Genomic DNA, 27,568 nt, shown 5'->3' on the forward strand with positions numbered 1-27,568 from the left:
CCGTGTGTCAGTAATAAAGCATGTTAACATGAAGAAAATTATTCTTTTCATTAAATCAAATGAGTATTTTCCAAATCATTCATATTAAATTCATGCCTGTTAATTGTGGATGGCTCTTAAATTTAACATCAAAATCATTTCTTTAGTAAAAGCACTCTGCAATAGTGATGTCAGAGGAACTTGTTTGCATAGATCACTGTTTCGCATAAGACTCTCGCGCAAAGTGCTTGTGTATTTTGTGTGTCAGATATCATTTTGATTATAGTTATAGTGACGTGTAAAGTGTGGCCAGTTTTGCGCTGCACCAAGTTTTACCAGTTTGTTACAATCAACATGATTCGGGTGTGCCACACTTTTGACATATAAGACTGTTAGCACTCTAGTTGTTCTTTAGAACAATCTAGGAGGCTGCAGTAAAACATAGGGGAACCAATTGACAGCTGCTCCTGATGGAGGTATATGTTCTACTGATTATGTCAGACTCTAAAGACCTGCAAGATCTAGCTCCCTGCCAAATTTGGTGTAATTTTGTTCAGAGGTTTGTGCTGTGACCCTGCCTAAAGAAGCCAATGGAAAATATATGGGTATTTTGCATTTTGGGACCACTGCTTTTTCCTTGGACCCCCTTATTTGGAAAGTTTTGTTAAACGTTGCAAAAGTTATTAGCAACACAAAAAAGGCATTTCCTACACACACACACACACACACACATATATATATATATATATATATATATATATATATATATATATATATATATATATTACCTACTGGCGGTCGCCAGTAGGTAGTTATAGTTAGGACCTAGTTTCCATAGGAAATCCGCAACATTCTATTGGGAATAACTTTGGCGTCGGTTGAGGAATTTGCTTGTAATTTTCCAAAACTTTGGCCAGCTCCACTGCGCTCCTTCCTGAAAGTCTCGGGTAGATTCGTCAAGCGGGGGCCGAGAAAAAAGGGGGGTCCCAAAACGTGTTTTCCCCATGTTAATTTCTATTGGACCTTTAGACACGGCTACAGCCCGAACCGCTGAACGGAATTACACCAAACTTGGCAAAATGGTAGAGTCTGGTACGCAGATCACGCTTTTGGTTAAATAGTGTAAATCCCTCCAATAGTTCCTGAGAAAATTAAAGTTGAAATCAATTATATATCTATAAGCGCGCACCGTGCGCGCACCGTGCGCTCACCTTGCCGTGCACGAGCTTCATGCATCAGTGATGTCATTTGAGATTTCATCAGTGATGTCATGAGTGATGTCACTGACCATGTCATGAGTGATGTAATATGTGACATCATCAGCAGTGCATTGCGGGCGCGCGAGTTATAGTTAGCTGAACTAACTATAACGGGGGAATTTCAATGGTTTTATATGAGTGAAATGACAGCTAACTATAACATGTGTCAAACCTATGGTTTTTTCAGTGAATATATATATATATATATATATATATATATATATATATATATATATATACATATATATATATAGATGGATAGATAGATATCTTTTTTTTCATCTCAAATGACATCACCGATGACCTCATTCAGTGATTGTGAGTGTTTTCTAAAAATTACTGAGTGTTACACATATACTAATATACTAAGGTAACTCGCTGTGGAAGTGCCTGTATTGGTAACCAAATGTGTGTATAAGTGGTGTATAGAAGAGTATATAAGAGACTGTCTACATGAGATAGTGCGTGTGTGAGTTATTTTACAGGGGAGTGAGTGGGTGTGTCAGTGCGTGTATGAGTAAGTGAGTGGCTGTGTGAGTATCTGTATAGTTGACTGAGTTGGTGTATCAGTGGTTTGGTTGTAAATGGTGAATGAGAGGGTGCATGAGTGGCCAAATGTGTGTTTGAGCAGATACATAGGTGTCTCCATGAGCATGTCACAGGGTACATGAGTGGCTGTCTCAGTGCATCAATGGGTGTGTAAGTGGGTGTATGGGTCAGTGAGTGAGTGTAAGAGAAGTTTGTCAGTCAACATGCTTTTATTCAATAAATTAAAATCATAAAAAGACACAGGTACAATCCATACAAATGTATACAATGTCCATTATACATTATACAATTAAAAAATATAAAAAATTCATCAGAATACGACTAGGGCATAAAAATAGTATAACAATTCATTTATATAATACATCTTAAACTAACCCTCAGGTGCATTCAGGATTAGACTGAGGAACTCGGGGCACCTAACCTCTTCTTATTGATCTGCACTCCAGTTACTAAAAAGCTAGCGACATGAAATGTAACACGCGCACTACTCAGCAGTTGCAAATGCAAAAGGGCAGGCTTAACCTGTATAAACCCCGCCTCCCTTAAAATAGGCAGCAAATACTTTTTCCTGGAATGTGAGTAGTACTCGCAAAACATGATGAAATGTAAAGTGTCTTGTGTGGAAAAATTATCACACTTACAGGGTTCGGAGTTATCAGGGGTGCCCCATTTTGGAAAGACGCCCAAAGAAAAATGAATTAGGTTAAAACGGTATCTAGTTAGCAAGTACCAGTGAAAGGGACGAGTTACTAAATTCAAGTAGGGCTCAAGACCGGGGGAGCTTACTAAACCATAATTGGCTCTTACAGTGGGCTTTCTCATTTCTGTTTCCTCCCTCTCAGTTGTAAGAAGGTTTACCATAGCAGTTTTTATCTGGTTTACATCTTCTTTCTCTATACACTCAGGGGAAGAATAGAGCTCTGGTCGCCCAAGTTTTAAGAATGTTAATTTAATATAAGCCAACCATGAGATCTTACTAGCTCTATCTAGGGCAAGGCAATCTTTTAGGATCATGTGGTTTAACGAGATTTCCTTGTTAAGCCAGGTCTTAAGCCAACAAATCAATGGGGCGAGTTTCAAGGTATCTATTACATACCCCAGCCCCAACTCCGTGTGGATAGAGAAAGTAGGGGTAGACTGTGGCACAGATAGTAACGATCTTAAAAATGTATTTTCAACTACTTGAATTTGATCATGTGGCGTGTAACCCCAGATTGTTGATCCATACGTCGCAATTGCTAAACACCCAGATTTATACACCTTTAGAGTTGCCTCCATTGGTCTAGCCCCCAGAATTTTGTAAAACGCTTGAGGGCAGAGGTGGATCTTGCAAGGGCATTTCTTTTATGTTTCTGTTGAGGGCCCCAGGTCCCTCTGTCGTCGAAGAGGATCCCTAGATACATAAAAAAGGGCACCCTTTTTACCTCTTCTCCATGACAAAAAAAGGTTTTCGCCTTTTTATTTCTACTCTGATCCCCCACAATCATAACCTGAGATTATTTTGTATTTATTTTCAGGTCCAGGGACTCCATAAAATTCCCGAAAGTATCCAGCAATTTTTTCAGACCCACCCCAGAGCGAGCCAAAAGAACGGCGTCATCCGAGTAAAGGAGAACCGGAATAACAGTAGCTCCAGTGCACGGCACATCCAGAGTTGCCTCCCTTAAGGCAGGCTCTAAGGCGTTGATATATAGCGTAAAGAGGAGAGGCGCCAATAGACATCCCTGTAAGAGAAGTTGTATGGGAAAGTATGTGGTTCTCCCAGTTACTGTGTAGGTGAGTGAATATATGTATTATTAGTATATGTATAAGTAACTGAATGGCTGTGTGAGTAATTATATGGGCGAGTTAGATGCTGTGTGAGTGACTGTATGGGAGACTGAGCAGGTGTGTGTGAGTTGTTGTATGGTTAACTGATTTACTGTGCCAGTAACTGTATGGGTGTATGAGTGGGTGTGTAAGTGTGTCCATGTCTCTATTTCGAAATCTGTGACTGGCTGTATTGGTATTGGCTCAGCTTCATCATCCTCCTGGTGATGCATTTCCGGGGATGGAGGGGGAGGAACTGCACACTTTGCTGGCATTTAGGCAGAGCAGACCTCGGACGTGCAGCATACAAGGGTGAGCTGCAGTGTTATTTTAAATTGCGCTATTCTTTTTAAATTGCATTGTAAACGTGGGGCATTATTTCAGATCTGCATTCTTTTACTTTTAATTGATTGTCCGCTTTCCCTACCTGACTGTCCTACACTTTCCCCGCTCCCGTCCACCGCAGCATTTTGTCGATTGTTGTGGAGGGCGGTCACTTGGCGCAGCGTCGTCACCCTCCTGGTGACGCATTTCCGGGAGTGGAGGGGCGGAACTGCACACTTTGCCGGCATTTAGGCATGAGCAGAACGCGGACGCACTCAGCGGAAGCGGGCAGCGGGCGCGCCATAGGCACACCAAAGGCAAGCCCGTCTGCGCCCTCCCACGCCTGGAAGTCGCCAGACGCCAGTCACGCTGCTGGTTTTGGGGAAAAAATGCTTTCCTACTCTCTGGACGAACTTATATCCATCAAGCCAGCTAGTAACACCTGCTGTTCTCCCCTCTGCAGTCTCCCTGTGGGTCCAGTCTGTTGTAGAAGCTGTGGCTTCAACTCATTGACGCCCACGTCATCTCCTCCCACCTATCCATCTGATCACAGCCTGGACATTAAACTGCTTAGTCTCAACTGCCAGTCTTCAGTTAAACACTATCTAGATGTGTATGACCTGCTGTTTGACAAAGCCCCTGATGCTCTTTTTCTGACAGAGACATGGTTGTCTCCTGACATGGTGGCAGAACCAGGGTTGGCATTGCCCCCGGGTTATAACATCATTACCCTTAACCTGGAGTCTAGAGGCGGCGGTGTGGCAGTTGTTTAAATCATGTTATAAGTGCACATTTGACCAGGAAACTGTAATAGGCTGTGAATGCGGTCGTTCAGGATCTCCTTTAACTCCAACATACTTTGTCTGGCTTACTGGTGTACAGTCCCCCAGGCCTCTCGAAGGAATGTAGGGCTGCACTGGTTGACACAGTAGGCTCGCTGGTCATGAGGTATGCCAACTTTTTTGTCATTGGTGATTTAAACCTGCACCTTGACAACCCCCACGACCTAGAAGCAGCTAACTTCTTAGCCGACCTAGCGGCCTGCCAGCTACACCAACTGGTACATGGTCTCACCCATTCTGCTGGACATCTACTGGACCCTGTCTTCTCCAACCTCCTATGCCTCTATGTCTCAACCCCTATCCCGAAATGTTGGTCCGATCATTATCTGATCCCTATGTCGCTATCCGGGGTTGTGCCCTCTCGAAAATCATCTAGAAGTTCTTGCTCCGGTGCCCCTGGCACAAGCTAAACTTTTATCACCTTAGTTCCATCCTTTCTTCGAGTGTGCCCAGCTGGCCGGAAGATCTAGATGCCGCCAGTGAAGCACTACTAGACTGGCTACAACATCCTTTGGATGATTTGATCCCTGCCAAACAATCCAGATGTAGGAGCACTAAAACTAACCCATGGTACAACACCAACCTTACTAATATGCGTAAAGCATGTAAACAAATAGAGAGGGCTTAGAGGCGAGACTTTTATCCCTTACTGAAGAGCTGCTATCAGTCAGCCATTAAGAACTATCATAGGGCCGTCCAGAAAGCAAGGCCGGATGCGCTTCTGGCCGAACGCGCTGCCGGCCGGACGCGCTGCATATGAAGCTAAGTGCAGCGTCATAGGAGCAGACTGTTTTAATACTTTTAATCAATTGCACTAACTGAAATCTGTTTATCCTCGCATTTTAAACGCATTTTAAACCACATTGCTAGTTAACTATTTGCACTAACTTGAAGTACTCTATTTTGCATAATCTTGCTACTCAATTGTGTTTCAACGACCTTGCACTTACCTGTTCCTCACTCCTGGTCTGCCGCGGGAAGTCCCGTTTGTGCGGAGGAGTACTGGGAACATTTTGCTGAATTTTGGTGAGAGCGCCATTATTGAGGAAGAGGGTCAGCGCTCTAGTCGCTCGCCACTTCCTGGGGGAAAGCCTTAAAAGTCAATGTACGGCGGACGCGCGCAGTGGGCGCGCCTAAGGCAAGCCCATCTGCACCCGTCCACGCCCGACCGGGACCAGGGGCCAGAAACTATGCCCAAATTCTACCAACTACAACCAAACTTCTCTCCTACACAACGGAAGAACTCTTAGCCATATGTGACACATTTAGCGCTGATAAGGTATGTATTAAAGCATCTCCTACCGCAATGGAAGGCCCATTTTGGTGCAAAAACTATAAATGGGGATGCTATGATACACAATTGCGATGCTCAGAGAAAGAGTCAAACCATAATTCGAATGTCCAGGATTTGAACTGTATTTATTTTAACACCAGGTCACTCCCTAAACATAGCATCGAGATCTGGGAAACACTGGATGATCTGAACCCAGACTTGGCCTTTATTACCGAAACCTGGCTAGACGATAACAATACCCCAGACATTGTCACTGCCTTACCCTTGGGATATAAAATATTAAAACAAGATAGGAAAGGCGGTAAGAGAGGAGGTGGGATAGCAATGCAATATAAAGACCATTTCACATGTGTTCCCATTATGGTCACTGAAGCAGGCACTCATGAGATACTAGCGTTCTCAGTGTCTGTGGATGACTGTAAGTTATTTGGAGGGGCGGTTATCTACAACCCGCAAGGCCACCAGCCCGGTTTATGTACTAACTTACTGACACAACTTCTCCCCCTCTGTTTAAAACAAAATCAGGTTTTAGTTATAGGAGATTTTAATTTACATTATGAAAAGCTTACAAACCTGGGGGTTAAACACCTGGATGATGACATGGCCATAATGCAGCTATCCCAGAGGATCACTAAACCAACTCACAAGGCTGGTCACACCTTAGACTTACTGTTTTCTAATTTAGATTCCTTGAATATTCATGAATCTAAACCTCTATTTTGGACCGATCACTTTTTAATCTCCTTCTCTCTTAGTTTACCTAATAAGTTACCTAAAACGGAGATAATGTATCAGATAAAGACTAGGGCTTGGAATCAAATTACGGAAGAATCATTTAGTGCTTTCTTCCCTTGCGCATCTAGACCACAGCATCAAGACCCTACAACAACATTAGCTACACAGCTACAATCAGATATTGAAAAAGTTCTTGACCAATGTGCCCCCAAATTTACTCGGAAACCAGTCACCAAAACCTAATCAGAAAAGTGGTATACACTGAAATTAAAACTTATGAAAAGAGAGTGCAGAATTAAGGAACACAAATGGAGACTCTCAAAAAGAAGTACAGATAGATATATCTATCTACCTGAACAAAGAACCTATCATGGGGCCTTAAAAGAGCAAAAACCAAATACTATACAGAAAGGATTGAACACTGGTAGTTCACCCAAAGACCTTTATAAAGTAATTTGGGAACTATGTAAGCCCACCTCGCTGTCTCAATCTATGGTACCTTCGCCTGAGAATTGCGAACTACTAAACAACTTCTTTATAGATAAGGTGACAAAAATGTATGCAATCTTTACTCCCACTTACAAGGAAGACTCTACAGTCTGGGAAAATGTAGCTCCTCGTCCTGCGGCCCACAGTCATCTAGACAGGCTGTCACCTTTTTCTGAAAATCAAGTGGCTAAAGCCATGATAGAGGTTAAGGCAGGATCTCCATTAGACCCTTGTCCACACTTCATTTTTTCCCGCCTGGTGTCAGTATTATGCCCCCAGGTCACCAAAGCCCTCAATCAGTCTTTAGAGCTTGCATCTTTCCCAGATATATGGGAAAAAAACTATTGTTTTTCCCCTTTTAAAGAAACCACGTCTTGAAATCTGTGATACAGCCAACTATAGGCCAATCTCCCAATTACCATACCTGTCTAAAGTTTTGGAGAAGTTGGTTAATAAACAACTCACGACTTTCATTGAAACCAATAGCCTATTAGATCCTTCACAAACCGGATTTAGAGCAAATAACAGCACCGAGGCTACTTTGCCAACTGTGTCTGATAATATTAGGTCCTTAGTCGATCAGGGCAAAGCGGTAGCACTGATCCTTTTGGACCTCACAGCGGCTTTTGATACGGTGTCCCACAGCAAGCTGCTACAAATTCTCTATGAAAAAGGGCTCTGCTCAAAAGCCATGGCATGGTTCGCATCTTTTCTTAAAAACCGAATCCAGATAATTCAAATGGGTCCCTATTCTTTCACTGCAAAAAAAGTCAATTATGGAGTCCCGCAGGGAACTACCTTAAGCCCCATTCTTTTTAACATATATGTTTCTTCCCTAGCAGACATCAGCAGGAAATGGGGTTTCGATATATGCTCCTACGCTGATGACACTCAACTGATAATTCCCCTGTTTGACATACTGAAAAACGTTAACACTAAAGACAATCTCATACACTGACTTACAGAAATTGCTGGTTGGATGTCTGAACACTGCTTAAAGCTAAATGCTGGAAAATCAGAGATCCTACTTTTTTGGAGGCGCCCATGCAATTTGGGATAATAGCTGGTGGCCCCAGACACGGGGCACTGTCCCTAAACTAAGGCAGGCTGCTAAGAATTTGGGCATCATCTTTGATGACGCCTTGTCCATGTAGAATCAAGTACGTCTATTGTGTGGGAAAAGCTTTGACACGCTAAAACTTTTTAGGCGACTTTTTCCCTGGATCCCTCAAAACTGCAGGAAAACGGTCACACAGGCACTTCTTGTGAGTAGGCTGGACTATGGAAATGCATTGTACGTTGGCATGGCAGACTATCTTTTTACCAGACTCCAAGTGGTCTAAAATGCCGCTGCTAAGCTGATATGCAACAAGAGCAAATACAGTTCAGCCTCCTTCTGTATGAAGGAGTCACATTGGTTACCAGTACGCCAAAGAGACAATTTTAAGCTCTTGTGCTATGCACATAGAACGCTATACAAAACTGGCCCACAAATTCTACAGGGAAAATTAGACTTTTATGTACCCTCGTGCAACCTGAGATCCCATCATCAGGCATTGGCGTCAGTCAAGCGTACGTCTAAAGTCAGGCTGGGTGACCGATCATTCTCAAAATTAGCAGCGGTTCTCTGGAACAAGCTCCCATCTGAACTTCGTATGACGGAAGATTATTTAACGTTCAGGAAAAAGCTAAAAACTCACCTATTCCCCATTTAATAACCTGTCAAGTAGAATATCACACTCCTACATTAACCGGCACTTTGCTTTGACTTAGCGCCGTGATGTCCCTTGGGATGTATGTTGCGCTATACAAATACAAATAGAAAAGGGCAGCACATTTTGCTGAGGAAATCAAAAACAGTCACAATCTTTCTACAAGGATTTTCTCTATTCTTAAAAACATTAAAAATGCTAGGGCACCAGTGACGTCCGCCATCAAGTCTGACAAACACTGTGAGGACCTCGCCGCCTTCTTTATAAATAAGGTGGATAACATCTACAAAACCTTCCCTCAGGTCATTACAGGCCCAGGCCCTGAGGTTGCACCCCCTGCCGCTCACACACTGACCACCTTCCCACCAATTTCCGAGGATGTGCTACGAGTACTTTGCAGTAAAGTTAAATCTGGCTTCCCGGTGGACCCTATGAAGCCTGACCAGCTGATAAGACTGCTCCCTGTGTTACTAACCCCTCTGAGCCAGGTCATCAACATGTCTCTGTCAATGGCCATGGTTCCCAGGTTATGGAAGCAGGCCAGGGTAATGCCACTATTAAAGAAGCCCACACTCGATCCACCTAAACCGGAGAACTTTCGCCCTATTTCCCTACTTCTTTGGGCCGCTAAGATCTCCGAAGCCTATGTCAATTCTATCTTGTCAGGCTTCTTGGAGGACAATAACATACTGGGCTCCTCCTAGTGCGGGTTAAGCCCGGGTCTGAGCCCAGAGTCTGCCCTCCTAGCTGCGACTGAACATCTAAGAGCAGCACTGGATGAGGGATGCACTTCGGCACTAATCCTATTAGATCTTAGTGCCGCATTTGATAAGGTCTCCCATCAGATTTTGATACAGAGGTTGAAGGAGGCTGGCATAATGGATGGATTGGTTTATCTCCTTTCTTTCGGAGTGGTCCTTTCAGGTGTAGCCCCTTCCTTCACCTCCAGATTCCATCCTATCAAACAAGGAGTGCCGCAGGGCTCTGCGTTAAGTCCAACTCTTTTCAGCCTGTATGTTCAGCTTCTAGCTCAGGTAGGCAAGAGGAGAGGGTTGACTATAGTGTCATAAGCTGATGACACAAAACTAGTTGTCGCCCTCTCCGATGACTGAACGACTCTGCAAAATTCCGGATCGGTCTCGCGGACGTCGCAGGGTGGATGACGGCCAACTGTCTCCAGCTCAACGCAAGCAAGTCTGAGGTCTTGCTGGTCAGGAAAGCCCAGAAGCTGTGGAGTGAACAGTGGTGACCCACTACCTTGGGCCCCGCACCCACCCCCAAACAGTTGGTGAACAACCTTGGGGTCTGGGTGGACTAGAGTTTTCAAACCCAGACAAAGAAGGTGGCGGCGACATGCTTTGGCATCCTGGCCGGGCTAAAACCCCTGCTGGGCTTTTTCAACCCTTCCATCCGACAGATGATTGTCCAGGCATTCGTACTATCGAGACTGGACTATGCCAGCTTGCTATACTTGGGGGCCAACAAGATGGAGATTGTGAGACTACAGAGAGTCCAAAATGTGGCCGCCAGAACTCTTCTAGGCCTGCCTCGCAGCTGCTCCCCCTCCACCGCCATTCGTCAGCTTCACTGGCTGCCAGTGGCAAAACGGGTGGGGTTTAAGTCTCTCTGTTTTGCGTTTAGGATCCTGAACTCCCCGGCTCCTGGCATTCCGGCTCGCCGGCTCTCCGCCTACGCCCCCCTCCTGTCACCTTCGTTCAGCAGGTTAACATCTTGCAGCTGTTCCCGGGTTAGGAGGGATCACGCCGGTGGACGCTCTTTTCGCATTCTAGCAACTAAGCTGTGGAACGCTCTACCTGTTAATATCTGGAGCTTAGACAACTACCTAACATTCCAGAAGGCTCTGAAATCTCATCTTTTCCCATCTCTCTAGGTGCGGTAGTCTCTCTGGCCTTTCTTTTGCCCACTTTGATGGACTCTTTGCTGTCAGTAGCCTTTTTTTGCTTTTGCTTTTAGCGTCGGGACAACCCTTTGCTGGGGCAGCTGTTGCACTTAACAAATCAGCCTAACCTAACCTATGTGAGTAGGTTCATGAGTGGGCACTCCCCACGCCGCACGGATCCTCCTGGTTGCCCGTGACTGCCCCACTGCTGCTGCCGCCGAGGGTTCGCCGCTGGTGTGCCCCTGGTACCTGTTCGTTGGTACTGTATTGTTGCTCTGTTTTTTCCCCTTACCTGGCTGTTTATTTATGTTGTATTGTTCCCTGATTGCCGTTCCTTTGCGCCCTTGCCCTCGGTGCCCCCCCGCTCCCCACTTCCCGCCGCTGCTCCCCTGCCACCCGCCCCCTTTTTCCTTCTGTGCCCCGTGCCCTCACCCATTGGCCGCCCCGCTCCCGCCTCCCAGCTGCTCCTCCCTCCCACTTGGCCTCTTATGGAGGGCGCCAGGCGGCAGTGAGTGTGACCTGACCTCTGGTCACTCCCCGCGCCGCAAGGCTCCTCCTGGTTGCCCATGACTGCTCCACTGCTGCTGCTGCCGAGGGTTCGCCACTGGTGTGCCCCTGGTACCTGTTCGTTGGTACTGTAATGTTGCTCTGTTTTTTCGCCATACCTGGCTGTTTATTTTTGTTTTATTGTTCCCTGATTGCCGTTCCTTTGCGACCTTGCCCTCTGTGCCCCCCGCTCCCCGCCGCTGATCCCCTGCGGTCCCGCCCCCTTTTTCCTTCTGTGTCCCGTGCCCTCGCCCATTGGCTGCCCCGCTCCTGCCTCCCAGCTGCTCCTCCCTCCCACTTCGCCTTTTATGGAGGGCGCCGCGCAGACGCGCAGCGGACGCGCGCCAAAGGCAAGCCCGTCTGTGCCCGTCCGTGCCTGGACCGCGCCCAGCGCCAGAACCCCTGGACCCCGCGCCCCCCGCAACACCAGACTGCACTACGACTCCAGCACCCTCCACGAAATCAACACCGGACGAGACCACCCCTGCTACCAGGCCACCCCGAAGCGCACCCAAGGGTCCTTCGCCTGCTGGAACTGCAGATACACCAGCATCCAGCTCTACAAACCACCAGCCAGCGAACCCAACCACCTCCGATGCATCCTCCTCAACGCCCGCTCCGCTCGCAAACACGCCATTGAACTCTGGGATCTCCTAGACTCCACCGCTCCCGACGTCGCCTTCCTGACGGAGACCTGGCTGAACGCCACCTCTGCAACAGACATCGCCATAGCCATCTCACAGGGCTACAAGATCTCCCGCAGAGACCGCACCAACGGAGTTGGAGGGGGAATCACCATCATCCACAAGGACGCCCTCAGAGTCTCAAACAACACCGACAACACCCTCTCCACCGCCGAGCACATGCACTTCCAGATCCACACCGACCACTACACCACCCTCAGAGGGACTCTCACCTACAGACCACCTGGACCACAACCACAGTTCTGTGACACCATCGCCGACCTCGTCAGCACCCACGCCCTCGCCTCCACAGATTACATCCTCCACATGGACCTCAACTTCCACCTCGAGAACAGCAACGACGCCAACTCCACCGCCCTGATCGCCAACCTCACCAACTTTGGACTTAAACAACTCGTAACGACACCCACCCACGCCGCTGGACACACTCTGGATCCCATCTTCTCCACAAGCCCCCACGTCTCCTTCAACCACACCACCGAATCCCACTGGACCGACCACAGATGTGTTTACTTCACGTTCAGGAAACCCACCACACACCACCGCACCCAACAGCTACCACGCCGCTGCTGGGGCAAGGTCACCAAGGACCAACTGACTACCACCCTCGCCCTGAGACCACCCGCCGACCCCACCGACCCAGACACCGCCGCGACCAACCTCAAACAATGGATCAATGACTACGCCAACACCCTCGCCCCTCTCAAGACCTCCACTACCAACCACACCAACAGGAAAGCCGCCTGGTTCACCGAAGACCTCCGGACCTCCAAGCGCACCTGTCGGAAGCTGGAGAAGAAATGGCTCCACGACCGAACACCAGACAGCCACACAGCCCAAAAAAGCGCCACCCACAGACACCACCAACTCATCAGGACCACCAAGAGGACCGCCTTCAAGGACCGGTTAGACAACAACACACACAACACCAATGAGTTCTTCAGCATCGTGAAAGAACTCTCCAACCCCAGCTCCAACACCAACGACATCCCACCATCACAAGACCTGTGCGACTCCCTGGCCACTTTCTTCCATCGCAAGATTGCCGACATCCTCGACAGCTTCAACTCCGACACCCCCACACCCACCCCCGATTCCACCACCCCTGCGATCACCAACCGCACAGGCCGCCTGACCGCCTCGACTCACTTCAGCGACGAAGACACCATCAAAACCATGAACTCCATCGACTCCGGATCCCCATCCGACCCCTGCCCTCACCACGTATTCAACAAAGCCAGCACAACCATCGCACCCCACCTCCGGAAAACAATCAACAGCTCCTTCGAGACAGCAACCTTCCCGGCAAGCTGGAACACCTCAAGAACTTCCGGCCCATCTCCCTGCTCCCGTTCCTGGCAAAAGTGACAGAGAAGATTGTCAACAAACAGCTGACCCGTTACCTCGAAGACAGCAACGTCCTGGACCCATCCCAATCTGGCTTCCGCAGCAACCACAGCACCGAGACCGCCCTCATCGCCGCCACCGACGACATCAGGATCCTGATAGACAAAGGAGAAACAGCCGCCCTCATCCTCCTGGACCTATCAGCTGCCTTCGACACGGTCTGCCACCGCACCCTATCAGCGCGCCTCCATGACGCCGGAATTCAAGAGAAGGCCCTGGCCTGGACCACATCCTTCCTCTCCGGCAGAACCCAGAGCGTCCGCCTCCCTCCCTTCCGCTCAAGAACCACCGAGATCATCTGCGGCGTCCCACAGGGATCCTCCCTCAGCCCGACGCTGTTCAATATCTACATGGCTCCACTCGCCCACGTCGCACGACAACACAGCCTCAACATCATCTCCTACGCCGACGACACCCAGCTGATCATATCCCTCACCGAAGACCCCAACACCGCCAAAGCCAACCTCCACAGAGGAATGAAGGCCGTCGCCAACTGGATGAAGGACAGCAGACTGAAGCTGAATTCAGACAAAACGGAGGTCCTCATCCTCGGACCCACCCCATCAGCCTGGGACGACTCCTGGTGGCCCACATCGCTAGGCACACCCCCGGAACCCACCGACCATGCACGCAACCTGGGTTTCATCCTCGACTCCTCCCTCTCCATGACCAAGCAAGTCAACGCCGTCTCCGTGTCCTGCTTCAACACCCTCCGAATGCTCCGCAGGATTTTCAAGTGGATCCCTCTTGACACGAGAAAAACCATCACCCAGGCCCTCATCACCAACAGACTCGACTACGGAAACGCCCTCTACTCAGGAACAACAGCCAAGCTCCTGAGATGACTAAAACTAATCTAGAACGCCTCAGCACGACTGATCCTCGACATCCCTCAGTGCAGCCACATCGCACCCCACCTGAGAGGCCTGCACTGGCTCCCAGTCAACAAGAGGATCACCTTCAAACTTCTCATCCACGCACACAAAGCGCTACACAACACCGGACCATCATACCTCAACAACCGACTCAGCTTCCACACCCACACCCGCAACCTCCGCTCTGCCACCCTCGCTCTGCGCCACAGTTCCTCGTATCCGGAAAACCACCGCCGGGGGCAGATCATTCTCCTACCTCGACGCCAAGACCTGGAACGATCTCCATGCCAGCCTACGACAGACCCAGGACCTGCTGGCCTTCAGAAGACTTCTCAAGACCTGGCTCTTCGATCAGTTGCAGCCCCCCCCCAGCGCCTTGAGACCCTCACAGGTATGTAGCGAGCTTTATAAATGCTTGATTGATTGATTGACTGATTGATATGTGAATTCATGATTCCGTTAGTGACTCTATGGGTGAGCTGTTGTGTTACTGTCTGTATGGATGAGTGACAAGATGTGTGAGTGTTTGTATGGGTTCTGTGAATTAGTTTGTTAGTGATTGTGTAGAAGTGGGTGTTTGAAATGTGTTCCGGTGGTGTAAGAGGGTGCACCAGTGTTTCTCTAGAAGATGTCATCAGTGATGGCATTTCAGATGTCATCAGTGATACCATTTGAGAAGTCATCAGTGATGTCATCAGTGATGGTGCTGGCCATGTCATGAGTGATGTAATACGTGAAGTCATGAGCAGTGCATTGGGAGGGGTGAGTTGTAGTTAGCTTAGGTAACTATAACTGCTGAATTTGTCTGGTTTTGTTCAAGTGAAATGTCACCCCAACAATAACGTTCCTGTACCCTTTGGTTTTGTTTAGTGAATTTCTAAGGTTGTCTTAATTCTATTTCCTAACTATAATATGCCTGTAACCTTTATTTGTTTTTTTGTGAATTTCTAAGGTTTTTTAATGGTTAATTCCTAACTATAACGTCCTTGTAACCTTTGGTTTTTTCAGTGAATGACTAAGGTTTTTTAAATGTTATTTCATAACTATAACACCCTTGTATTTATTTTCTATAATTAGATATTGAACATTACATATGCATGGTACACTACTTATTGCTGTATTTACATTAATCATCATATTTCAAGATATTTTTGGTCTTCGCAACAATTTTGTGATTGCCACATGTTTTTGACAAAGTGTAAAACACATATATAGACATGTTTTACATAAAGTTTGAGTCTAGCTCTTTGGTAAGCTATTCATTTAATGTTCACCTTTATATTCATTTGTCGAAAAAACAACATCTAAAATGCATCGACCTTGTTTGCGGTGACACTGGAGGTCGGGATGACGTCGGTAGTCACGAATACAATCAACAAAGTGTAAAACACATGTATAGACATATTTTATATAAGATTTGAGTCTAACTGTTTAGTAACATATTGGTTTAACTTTATTTTAACAACACATTAGTAAAAAACAACTGTTTCAAAAATTAACTTTTCACAACGGTACTTGCAAATAGCACATAACTACCAAGTTAACTGTCTTTAAAACCAATTTTCCATTTTCGCGATGACGCCAGGCGCTGTAATGATATCGGCAGCCGAGATCTCCGCGAAATGACAGAACAAAAGCGGACCACCACATACAAAACTTACTACTGCAAAGTAGATTATAACCAACACACTAAACACATTACTATCTAAAAGACTCTTTAATAGCATATTTAACTCCCTTAATTTCTCTATAACACAGTGTATAACTCTTTCAGTGGAATCTCTGACTGCATGCATCACTGTATCAGTAAGTCTCTCATTCACTGTATAACTTTCAGTGGATCTGTGAGTCGGTGCATCAGTCTATCAATTGTTCTCTAACGAACTGTGCGACTGTCTCAGTGCATCTATGAGTGGGTGAATCAGTGTCTCAATGGGTCTGTTATTGGTTGAATGAGTCTCTCAGTCAATCTGTGGGTATGTGCACGAGTGCCTTTCTGCATTTGTAAATATTTATATGACTGTCTGACTGGGCATGTGAGTGGAAACATGATTGTCTAAATGGGTGAGTAAGTTGATGCATGAGTTTCTGCGTGGGTCTGTGAGTGGGTGTAAGAGTTTTTAAGTAGGTTTGCGACTATGCACATAAGTGGATGAGTGGGTCTCTAAGTAGGTGTGTGAATCTCTGAGTAGGTCTATACATAGGTGCATCACTCTCCAAGTGAGTCTATAAGTTGGTGGATGAGTACCTGAATGGGCATGTGAATGGGTGCATGAGTATCTGACAGGGTATGTGACTGAATGTATAAGTGTATGAGTGGGTATGTGAATAAGTGTATAAGTATCTGAGTGAGTTTGTGAGTGCGTACTTGAGTCTGTGACTGGCGGGTATGTATAAGTATATATATATTTTTATATTTCCAACAATATTCGCAACAATGTCCCAGCGACGGTACATGGGTGGCCACATTGGTGGTCATGGCGTCATCTAGAATACCCTGGGTGAATAAAAAAATCCCTTTTGGACACATAACTTGTGTCACTAACACCCCCATTCTCAAACATGAGGTCAGAGTACATCCACCCTGACCCCTTATGTTATCTTTCACAGATATTTTAAGCCACTAGGAACAGTTCCCGATCAATAAAGTGGCAGCCACAAGTACCTGTTCAGGTTGCGTCCAGACAATCACAGCATTCACAATTTACCCCGACATCACCAAGACATATCCGCGACCATCGCGAAACCGCCATGAAATATACCGGGCCAGTGATGTCACTATATAGTTTGGCTTTAATTTCCTCAAAAACTACTGAACTAATTTGCACTAAATAACAAAAAGCACAATCTGCGTAACAACATCTACCTTCCTACAAAATTTGGTGTAATTCCGTCCAGTGGCTCGGGCTGTAGGTTTGAAAAGGCGTTCCTATGAGAATTAACATAACAAATGTAACCTTATTTCGTGCCCCTATTTCTCAGTCCAAACTGCACGAATCACCCCCAAACTTTCCATGACACACAGAATCTACTTTGACACTTTTTTTGGAACATTTCATGAAGATTGGTCAAACTACGCCAAAGTTATTAGCAAGTCAAAAAATGCTTTTCCTATGTAACCTAGGTCCTAACTGTCACTACCTACTGGTGAAAGAGGTAAGAAAGCAGGTCCTAAAAACACAGTAATTCAATAGGCGATAAAGTCAACGGCTCTATTGCTCTATGAGTGGCAGCATTCTGCTGATCATCTACATATCCACTTGAAAATTAATGTGCTACTGTGCCAGACCTGGTGGATAAGTCTTTTAGTTTTACATTGTTTTCCTCTAATTTCTTCCTGCTCCTCTTTTCTTTATTTTTACAGCATGCTACTGCTCCCCAGACTATTAAGGGGAACAATGGTCCTTAGCAGACTGAAGAATGAAAAACGAAAATACAATATAGGCCACAATAGGTTACTATATGAATCCACTGTCCAGCCGGACTTGGAGTTTTATTCAACAATAGTTAAGAATATAGTCAACAATTTCTGAAACAGCGGTTTCTATGATAGGGCACAAGCCTGTACCCTATATTGGGAATGAAGTGTGGAGAACAATAAAGATTGATCAAACAAAACAAATAAACATAAATACAGGCAAAACTTTGAGCTGTGGTCACTCGCATGTATTATATTATGCAGCGAGTTTAACCAGAAATAGAAACCACAAAAGTTAGGCACAATGGAAAACTGTGGTGCTATTTACAAGTGTCGACGTTTCGATCCCATTGCTCATTAATTCTCTGGATCATCATCAGGACCAAATCAATACATTTGCCAGGGAAAAGTAATAATGGCCCAAATTAAATGTGGGCACTTGTTGCAGCCAAGGGAAACGGCGCCATAGCCGCCGGATAATTGCCGCTTTTTAGACCCAGTCCTTAGTTCAGCAGGGGGGTAAATAAACTTCGGTTGGAGGGGGTTAAATCTCCCGTATTATCCAGGTAGTTGGGAGCTCCCGGGGATCAGGACTTCTGGTCTCTAAGTAGAGCCTGCTCAATTTTGAGAAGGAGGGCTGGAAACAGCAACGATGTGCTGTCCGCGTCAATGGCACGATGGCTCCCCAGACAGCATTTACAGGCTGCTTTCTTGCTGTTTATTTCATCTGCAGTGCATTCCACCACGCCACAGCCTCAATAATAGGCCACCATCATGGAATGGATTTTGTCCCTAGTTTCACTATTTTACCATTCCAAGATGACAAACGATAAATGTGGTGGCACTGCTGGAACTGCAAGACAATAAAACACTATACCCAATGCCTTGCAAGACAGCCAGTCGCTGCTGTATTTAATTTTGTATGTTATTGCAAACATATGCTCCCAATCTTCAACTGGCAACTTGATTTCTTTTTCTACTTTTATTCATTTAATTTATCTTGCATATGTTGTTGAGTTTCTGTGTGAGTTCTTTATAGTTCCGTAAATGGATGAATGCAAGAATGAGTCAGTGGGTGGATGAATGGGAGCATAGTTGCCAATATAAGTGACAGAGAGAATGGATAATTATATACTGAAAGCCTTAACCCACGATTGACTGAGAAGGAACTTTCCTTCAAAAGACAAACCTGTCAGCATTGCCAATGTTTGTTGGAAAAGCCTCTCAAACAATTGGTGCAGAGACCTCTATTCTCCACAAGGTGGTGTCGCGGCGACGAAGTCACTTTAATAGCAATGCGCTGCTCAGTCTCCATCCACAAGTGATTCTCGGCAGCTGCAGCCACTATTGCCGAGTAAACTTGAGAGATTAAAGAGAAAAAAAAGGGGTTCTTGGAAAGCTCTTCTCCAGGCGACGTAAAGCTGTATTTATTCAATTGCCAGTCTAAAGCCGTCCTACGAAACACGACCCCCATGCCACTCCTGCAACATCAGCGCTCCTCGACTCAGCACGACAAGGTAGGTAAAAACATTTTGATTGTGTTTGGAAATAATATGAATGACCTGCATAAAATAGAGAACAAGTGAGACGTATTTCTTTCTGTATTACAGACAGCTCTGCCCTGTCATGCAAAACATACTGTAGCAACATGCTGTGTTGTTTCGTATCGTGTTCTCTCGTCGTCTCGCCGTTCAGCCACAACTGTTCTTTTGTGACTATTTTCAGTCAAAACGCACTCAACGTTTAAAGATTGTGAGAGATCACGTATTTGACAAAAATAATGCCTTTTTAAAGACTCTGGGGTAAAAAGCCAAGCTGTATGTTGTGTTCAAGCACTCATTCATTCACCCACCGGCACGTGGTTATCCGAACGGTGGACGCTACCGAGAAATTACAGACAATATGAGAATAATAAAAAAAAGGGCGTTTTTAGAACTGACAGACAATGCGCTCTAGTTTCTACGTTCAGAAACTAGCAACGTGGCTGTGGTGTGGAAGGTCGCAGGGTACAGTAGTTTTTCGATAGAGAAAACGCGCTGGCCGAGATGTCTGCTACTTCCATTGTTGTCCGTGTTGCTTGGCACCTGCTCAGCTGGTGTAAGCACGCGCAGCGAGCGTGATCAGGAACAGCGTGTTCTCGATTTTAAGACAGGTAAATATGCACATAAAACCAGGCACTTAAACATTGAAATGAGTTTCTAAGGCACTGAGATAATATAAAATGCATGCTGTCTTTTACAGAGGGCACGTTTGTTTTGTGGGATAGTGCTGGGCTCCTGCTGCCGGAGGGTCTGCAGGTGGAGTCCTCTTGTCACGTAGGTCCCGATTCCTATGGATTTTGCTGTGACTCACTCTCGTAGTCAGTGCTTGAAAATGGAAAAATAGAAGTGCAGGTACTTTGTACCAGAGAACCTGCATGTTTCTGAGAAGTGCCGGCGCTCTCCAATTAAAAGTATTAGTCACTCTTGAAAAGTGCCGGTACTCTTCCTCTCAAAATAAAAAAGTGCTGGTACTCCGTACCAGACAGTGCCGGCCCATTTAAAGCACTGCTCGTAGAACTCCTTCATTCTAGGAGTAAGCCAAGAGCGCAACTTGAGTAACTCGCGCATTCTCATGAGCCATTCATTGAGAACCCGGCCCGTAGTGTGTATACGTTCTTCTACTATTAGCAACAATTAGAAAAGAGCCACAAGCAGATAACAAGATCTGCCAAGGATCACAGTATGTAGTTTACAGAAGATCTGAGGTCAACAGGGTCCTCGGTAGATCACATTTCCTGCTTCTTAATGCCTGCTGTTCCTGTAGATAGAGCATTGTGCTGCCCATTCACAACATAAAGGGGGTAGTTCTCACTAACTATAGTTCAGCAGTGACCATACAAACAGTCTATTGGCGTAATAAGATCTGATACAACAGGATAAAGTTTGCACATTAATGTTGTACATCTGCTCAGACTTATTTTGAATATTGTGCTTTTTTCCCCTAACACGAATGGGCAGTTTCCTCTTTGCAATGTACACTCTGATAATATTAGTATTTTCAGATATATTATTTTTATGGAAATACATTATACCTTGCACTCAAGGTTGGTGGACATTGTCCATTTTGGAAAAGAAAACGAGGTAGTCCACACAGGGCTGACTTTAAGGCAGTGGTACTAGTGCCGCCACACCGGGTGCCAGGCTTGATAGGGCACCGCATGTTAGGCTGAGGCAGGATAAAAGCAGCCTGCAGAGATCTTTGGGGACCTAGCATTTTTCTGGGAAACTGACATTGGCATGATAGCTCTGGTGGTTAATGCACTTGATGGACAGATCTGTGATTTGTCTAGTGACAGGCTCATGATAAAGTGGCAGAGAGAGTTTATATAATCCTGCTACAAAGCACAGCCTGTAAAATCCACATAGCTAATTTGCATTTTATGTAGGGAGCTCAGTGGCTCATTGCTTTTGTCACAGAGATTTTTTTGTTGCTTGTAGTTCTTAATTTACAGTCCTTCTAATGTAGCTATTGAGCTATGAACTGGCTTCAGAGCACCCCATGCAAATGGCAGGGAATAGGTTTAGAACCTTGTTGGTTTTTCCTCAATATTTCTTTAATCTAAGGGTGCTAAAAAGTTTTTTTTTTTTACTAGTAATACATTGTTATTAGTGCAGACACTCCAATCACTGTGCTACATTTCAAATCCCGAGTTTATGAGGCAGATCTGCTTACACTTTGTGTCTGGTGACACAAACTTGGCACACAAGGTTGCTTTGTGATTTACTTTCCAGTGCAAGTCCTGAATCTTATTGGAAAGTAGCCTTAAAGTAAAGCATTACTTTGCGGCAAGGAGGTGTACCATGGGTGGTACATGCACATTTCTATGCAGCCCCCCATGGATGTTGACACTAAGCCCTATCTACTCCTACAGGCAGGTGTAAAGTTAGAGAAAATATTTATTGTCTCCACACCTTTCCAACTTTACATGTGTGCCTCAGTGTACAGCAGGCATACACATTGGTAAAGTGTTAAACTTTGTCAAACATAGAATTGTGTGTTGGAAAGATACTGTTCCAGTACAAAACCTACGGTTAACATCACACACACACACCATTGCACTATGGGGAAGGTTGTGTGCTTTGGTATAAAGCAGTCTTTACTATTATAGTGAAAAGGGTGAGGGCAATAGTGCCATATCTTAGTAGATATGGTGCTGTTGGACTCTCTCTTGTACACACGCTCCAGCACCTTTGGTTACTGCACTGCATGAAAACTTAGTAAATCTGCCTATTTGTTTCTCCAGATGAAGTACTCTTATCATACAATGCCTGCAAGTGCGAATAGTATGACTCCTATGCCTTTTTACCCTCATTGTTTCAAGTAACATTTCCTAGACATTGATTGAAACACTTGTATGATTTATTGTCACTGTGTATGCATGGTCTAATAGGACTGTAAAGTACATAACAAGTGAGAAGGGCTAAAGAGAGATGGCAGGCACTGTTGGAGGGTGATAGTGAAGGAACATATAAAGAAGGACGTCAGGGGGGGCACCAACAAAGATTGTCTCGCTGGGCGCCACCAACGCTAAAGCCGGTACCGAGTCCACATTATCCTTGCAGAAAGAAACCTATATGTCCTGTATGGCAATGTTTTGACTGGGCATCTGCTGGGATTTACGGTGTCCTAATTGTCGCATGCACCGAATGAGTGTACGCAGCCTCTGCACGTGAGCAGCATTATGGAAAGCTCTTGGTTATTTATGGATTTCAATTGATTTCTGGGAGTTGCTTTCTGTCAATGTCACTGAGCACTTCTTGAGTGAATTACAATCATGTGGCAGCAGTGCATGATTCTACAGACTGCAGCACTCAAAAGTGATGATTTAATTCAGTTTGACTGTAAGCCATTACTAGAAGGCATTAAAAGGCATTCATCTGCCTACACTACACATAGCCGCAGTCACAATTGAAAGAACAGTGGCAGTAATTATTCAGGTGAAAAAATGTTTGATTTATGTTCTGTCATAATATATTGCATCTGTCAATCAATGAATGAAAACATGTCATTATTCAATATTCTTGCTGTCACTCTGAGCAAAGGGTTCATCTCCACCCATACTCACTAGCGGTGCAGTGCAACCTCTCCAAACCCTAAATATTCACTTACTTCATTAAGTTTATTTTGCACAACAGGCAGACATCATATTCAAAATGATTACTATCTCCATCCTCCCAATACACCTATTGTGTTATGAAGTATTGAGCATTCACAGCACCCCATACCCACAACAACACACCTCACCGATGAGTACTCTATGTCATTCAACTCTAACCCTAGCTCTGTCATATTAAAGTTCAGGCAAACCATTATTCACCCACTTGATTTAGACACTTTGACTAACAAGAAACATACAAGTGAGTATATGGGCCACAATTCTAACTAATGCCCTCTTTCTTTTGACTACCTACTTTGAGGATCAATTTGCCTCTGAAAAGGTCCCACTACAATTTAAGCCATCACAAGGTATAAATCAATCCCAAAGATACTATAACTCTGGCTTCCTGTCACACAGAATTTGCATGTTCCCTTCACACAGAATGTGCATGTTTTCCCACACACCATGCAACAATCAAAAAGGTGAAGTATTAAATCATTTTCTACCACACCCACAGCTAAACGAACCTCGTCTCCTTGATCTTTTGAAACTTAATGACTGTCTTTGTTCTTTTCTTCATCCTTATTGTGGACATTTACTGCCTTCCAGAAAATCTCGCAACGTTCTCTGACGTGGTTCTAAAATCACTATCCCTCGCTACACCTCTCAACATGCTTGTTCCCCTAAACATTAATCCACAAAAATCACCAAACCATATTCATCTCTTCCCAAAAAATTACTCCTCCCCTTCACACTCACTTGGAATGGCACTTGATCTGATCCCTATTTGTTAGACATTCACTTATTTCCCACTCAACATTTACCCTTCTCTTCCAAAGAGAAGGTACCGTCATAAAAACGTGATTTCCATTCCTATGACAGGAACCCCTCACTGAAGACTTCAGCCATTAAACACAGGCACTATTTCCCAGGTGCCTTGCCATCATTCCTAAATTAAATTCACAAAGACTTCACACGCATACTGAACTACACATACTGTCTCCTACCTACCGACATATTGGGATGAACATGTAACTCACACTGTCACTTTTTATACATTAGCCCATCAGCCAGAGCGTGGGAACACACTCAATATCAGAGCTTTAAAAATAAACATGACTGCTCTCCTTCATAAGTAGAAGAACATATCTGCCAGGGAACTTCTCAACAAACGTGTCTTAATTACCGTACCACCACTTCTACCCTCTCAAAAGCTAGATCCCCTGAGTAACAGAACCTCATATCCTCACTATATCCCCCTGCTCAATGGCTTGCCCATAAAATTAATAGTCCCAGCTCATAGTTATGTTACTATGTGTTATACTCCTCAAACATCTCAGAGTCATCTTGGAACAGTGCGGTCAAGTCCACCCCATGTATCTCTTCCACTCTTCCCACCCATTATGCTATGCTAACTACACTATCTCACAGATCTCCCACTGATGTACAGCTACTGAGATCTATAATCTCACCATGGGCAACATCTGACTCCTTCAGTCCCTAAATAGTTACATTACTGACACTTTTCTCTCATGTACTATCACCTCTGACCTCTATCTTCAATCACCTTCTCCATACAGGCAACTGCCCTCCATGCTTCAAGGCTGCAGAAGTCTTGATTCTACTAAACAAAAAATGCTGTAAATCCTTCAGCATCACCGACAGTAACCCTTGTTGTACTGCTCCAATTATTTTTAAACATACTGTAACAATTAGTTTAAATCATCTCAAATCCTTTCACACTGCTCAGAAGCTTCATGGCTCCCTTCAGCCATGATTCCTTGCATTGCAATCTACAGAACCTGCCCCCCACATGTCCAAATTCATAACCTCTACCTACCACAATACCCTTTCTTCTGTTCTTATACTTCTCAATCTATGTTCAGCAATTGATACTTTGTATCAAATCTGCTATCCACCCTATCCTAACTTAGGATCTCTGTCTCTGTACTACACCTGTTGTTATCCTAGCTTTCAGAACATTACGTTTTAGTCTCCTGATGCTCGTCACTCTCCACCAACACTTCTTCGGTAGAAACCTCACAAGCCTTATTGATTTTGTCAATAATAAAACCACAATGGTTCAGGGAAAAAATAATGAAATAAACAACATACACAACTTGACCAAACCCAAAAATATACAGTTTCAAACAAAAAAAAAGATAGGTACACAAGGTATTTTTCAAAGTAGAAAACGAGTAAGCATGTACTTCACTGTGTTCTTCTTATAATACGGACAAACATTTGAAATGTTTTCTCTCTTCCATTATGTATTTTTGTTTACACTGTATATTCTTTTGTTATATTTTTGTGTAGTGTAACATTGTGAGTACATATTGTATGTTTGTTGATGCATTGGATTCTGTAAGGTACTATTTTCTATATTGTAAATTGTCTTACAACCGAGAGACCATTTTGGTGGTGTAAGATGCAGGCACTTATAAGATGACTAAACATTCCATACAAAGAGGTTGAACTATAAAATTAATAAATAATGAATGTGGTAACGCAGGAAGGATGGATCTCCATGGAGAGACTGTCTGGTTGATAATGGGCATTGTGACCCTTTAATATTCACTTGATGGTACTGCTTTTTCTTTTTAATACACAAGGGGCACAACTTGACACTTTGATATTTGATTGTTAAAAATAACTGTTCATGCCTTTTGATGTCGTGCCATAGGCAACTGTAGAAATCCAAAAGTTTCCTAAGTATAATATCTATATTGTAGACTTGCTTGCACATGCGTCAAAAATGCCATTTGAGATTCCTTATTAGTGAAAAATAATGATTCGCTAATAAGAAATTGCGAAAGCCCATGCATGTAGGAATCTGTAAAAAATTAGCGATTCCTACAAATTCCTTAATTGCGAGTCGCGAACTGCGAGTCGCAATTAAGGAATGGCTTTCCATTCATTCATATAGGCCTACAGCCCATAGGAATGATTGGGAATTGCATGCTTAATTTGCGAGTACCCATTAGGTACTCGCAAATTGCGCATGCAATTTCAAGGGTGTCAAAAGGAAACCCAGTTGCACCCCTGACATTGTAATGTGCACCCATGTTGTGCACACACATGCCTGAAGGGCATGTGTGGGTGTAACATGTAACTTTGAAAAATGCCCTTTAGTGCATTTTTCAAAGTTTTTGCAAATTACTGACCTTTTTTATTTGTCAGTAATTTGCGACCCTTGATCGCGAAATCGCTATTTCAAATTGCTTCTAGCACTGCATTGAAGGAATCCCAATTTGCGATTCCCTAAATGCAATCTTAATTTCGGATTTTTGCCTTTGGGGTGATGCATCCCAAATGCAAAAATACTGGTTGCAAAGGGGCAGATTTTGAGGATCTGCCAGTTTGCGACCGGTTCTTAGTTTGATGCATAGGGCCATAACTGTTTCTAAAGTTTATATTTTTGTACCTATCTAAAGTATCCATATGCTTAAAATGGAGTTAGGTTGAAGCCATGAGTAGTAGTGTTAAGGGTAGGGTGGGCGAAATTGTTAGTGTGCAATTCAAGATGATGTGAACTTGGGAATTTGATTTAGTAAATAAGATTTTAGATGTATTTGAAGCTAAATAATCTTTGCTTCTGGCGCTTAATAAATATTTGCAAAGTGGAAGCTGTCCTCTAAGAGCAGCTTCCACTTTAAGGAGGACAGCTTTCGGCTTCGCGGGGAGAGTGGCCATCCAATGGACCATTGCATTCTAAACTCAATGTCCCTTAAGCAAAGCAATTTCCTGATTTCTTATGGGAATCAGCGGTTGCCGGCTGAGGTAAGTGCGGTGGGGTGGTGGGGAATGGCACGGCAGTGAGGGGGAAGTCGGCAGACAACAGAATAGGTATTATTTATTTATTTACTTATACCTATTATGTCATTTGTTGGCTTCCCCCTCTCCCACCCCGCCCCGGCTCACCTCACCACGCTTACCTGAGCCGGCCGCCGCTGATGGGAATGTCTCACTGGCAATTGAAGAGAAGTAGATCCATTGTCCAATCTATGCATGTGTAACAATTTGCAAGGAGTTACACCGCTAATCTCACCTCATGATTATTAATGAGGTGGGAAGTCTGTGCCTCATTTTGGGAGAACCCTATAACTTCTCTGGATTAGTACATCCAGTGCAGCGCAAATAACTTGTTGTGTAGCGCCAGTGAGCAGATATAACATTGCTCCTTCTACTAGGCTATTTCATGCATTACAAAACAGGGTTTCTTTCTCCCATCATTATTTTGTAAATTTTCTGTGTTTTTTGGATGTTAACAAAATATGCCACCATTGGTGTTTTGAGATTTTGTCTAGTTATTTTTTGGCATCTTCCAATAAACAGGGCTGTTGTCAGAGAACAGTGCTCTTGCTTCAGAATTTTGTTAGAGTTTTATTGGAAGTTGCTTCCTTTCTATTGTTCAAAGAAGTTACACTTCCCCTTGTTTTACACCTGTTGGTCAAAGTCCAACCCTGGCTGTGTTTGTTTGCATTCAAGAACCAATACGGATACCTTTGAAGATAAAAAGCTTTTGAATAGTTTTGCCAGTTTCAGACTGAAGAAGGTAAACATATCTATTGCCCATTAAAATTTCG

The 27,568-nt window shown here is 44.6% G+C and overlaps 1 protein-coding gene across 1 annotated transcript in view; it reads left to right on the top strand.

Annotated features, from left to right (window-relative positions):
- The first annotated feature begins 19,146 nt into the window (after positions 1-19,146).
- The window catches only part of ESR2 (estrogen receptor 2), a 1,269,185-nt gene continuing 1,260,763 nt past the window's right edge, over positions 19,147-27,568 (top strand). The window contains exon 1 of the mRNA XM_078660316.1: positions 19,147-19,359. The gene's annotated coding sequence lies outside the window, so the exon portion shown is untranslated. The remainder of the gene's footprint in view (positions 19,360-27,568) is intronic.

The sequence above is a fragment of the Lissotriton helveticus genome, chromosome 9 (assembly GCF_964261635.1).
Source record: "Lissotriton helveticus chromosome 9, aLisHel1.1, whole genome shotgun sequence".
NCBI classification, from domain to species: Eukaryota; Metazoa; Chordata; class Amphibia; order Caudata; family Salamandridae; genus Lissotriton; species Lissotriton helveticus.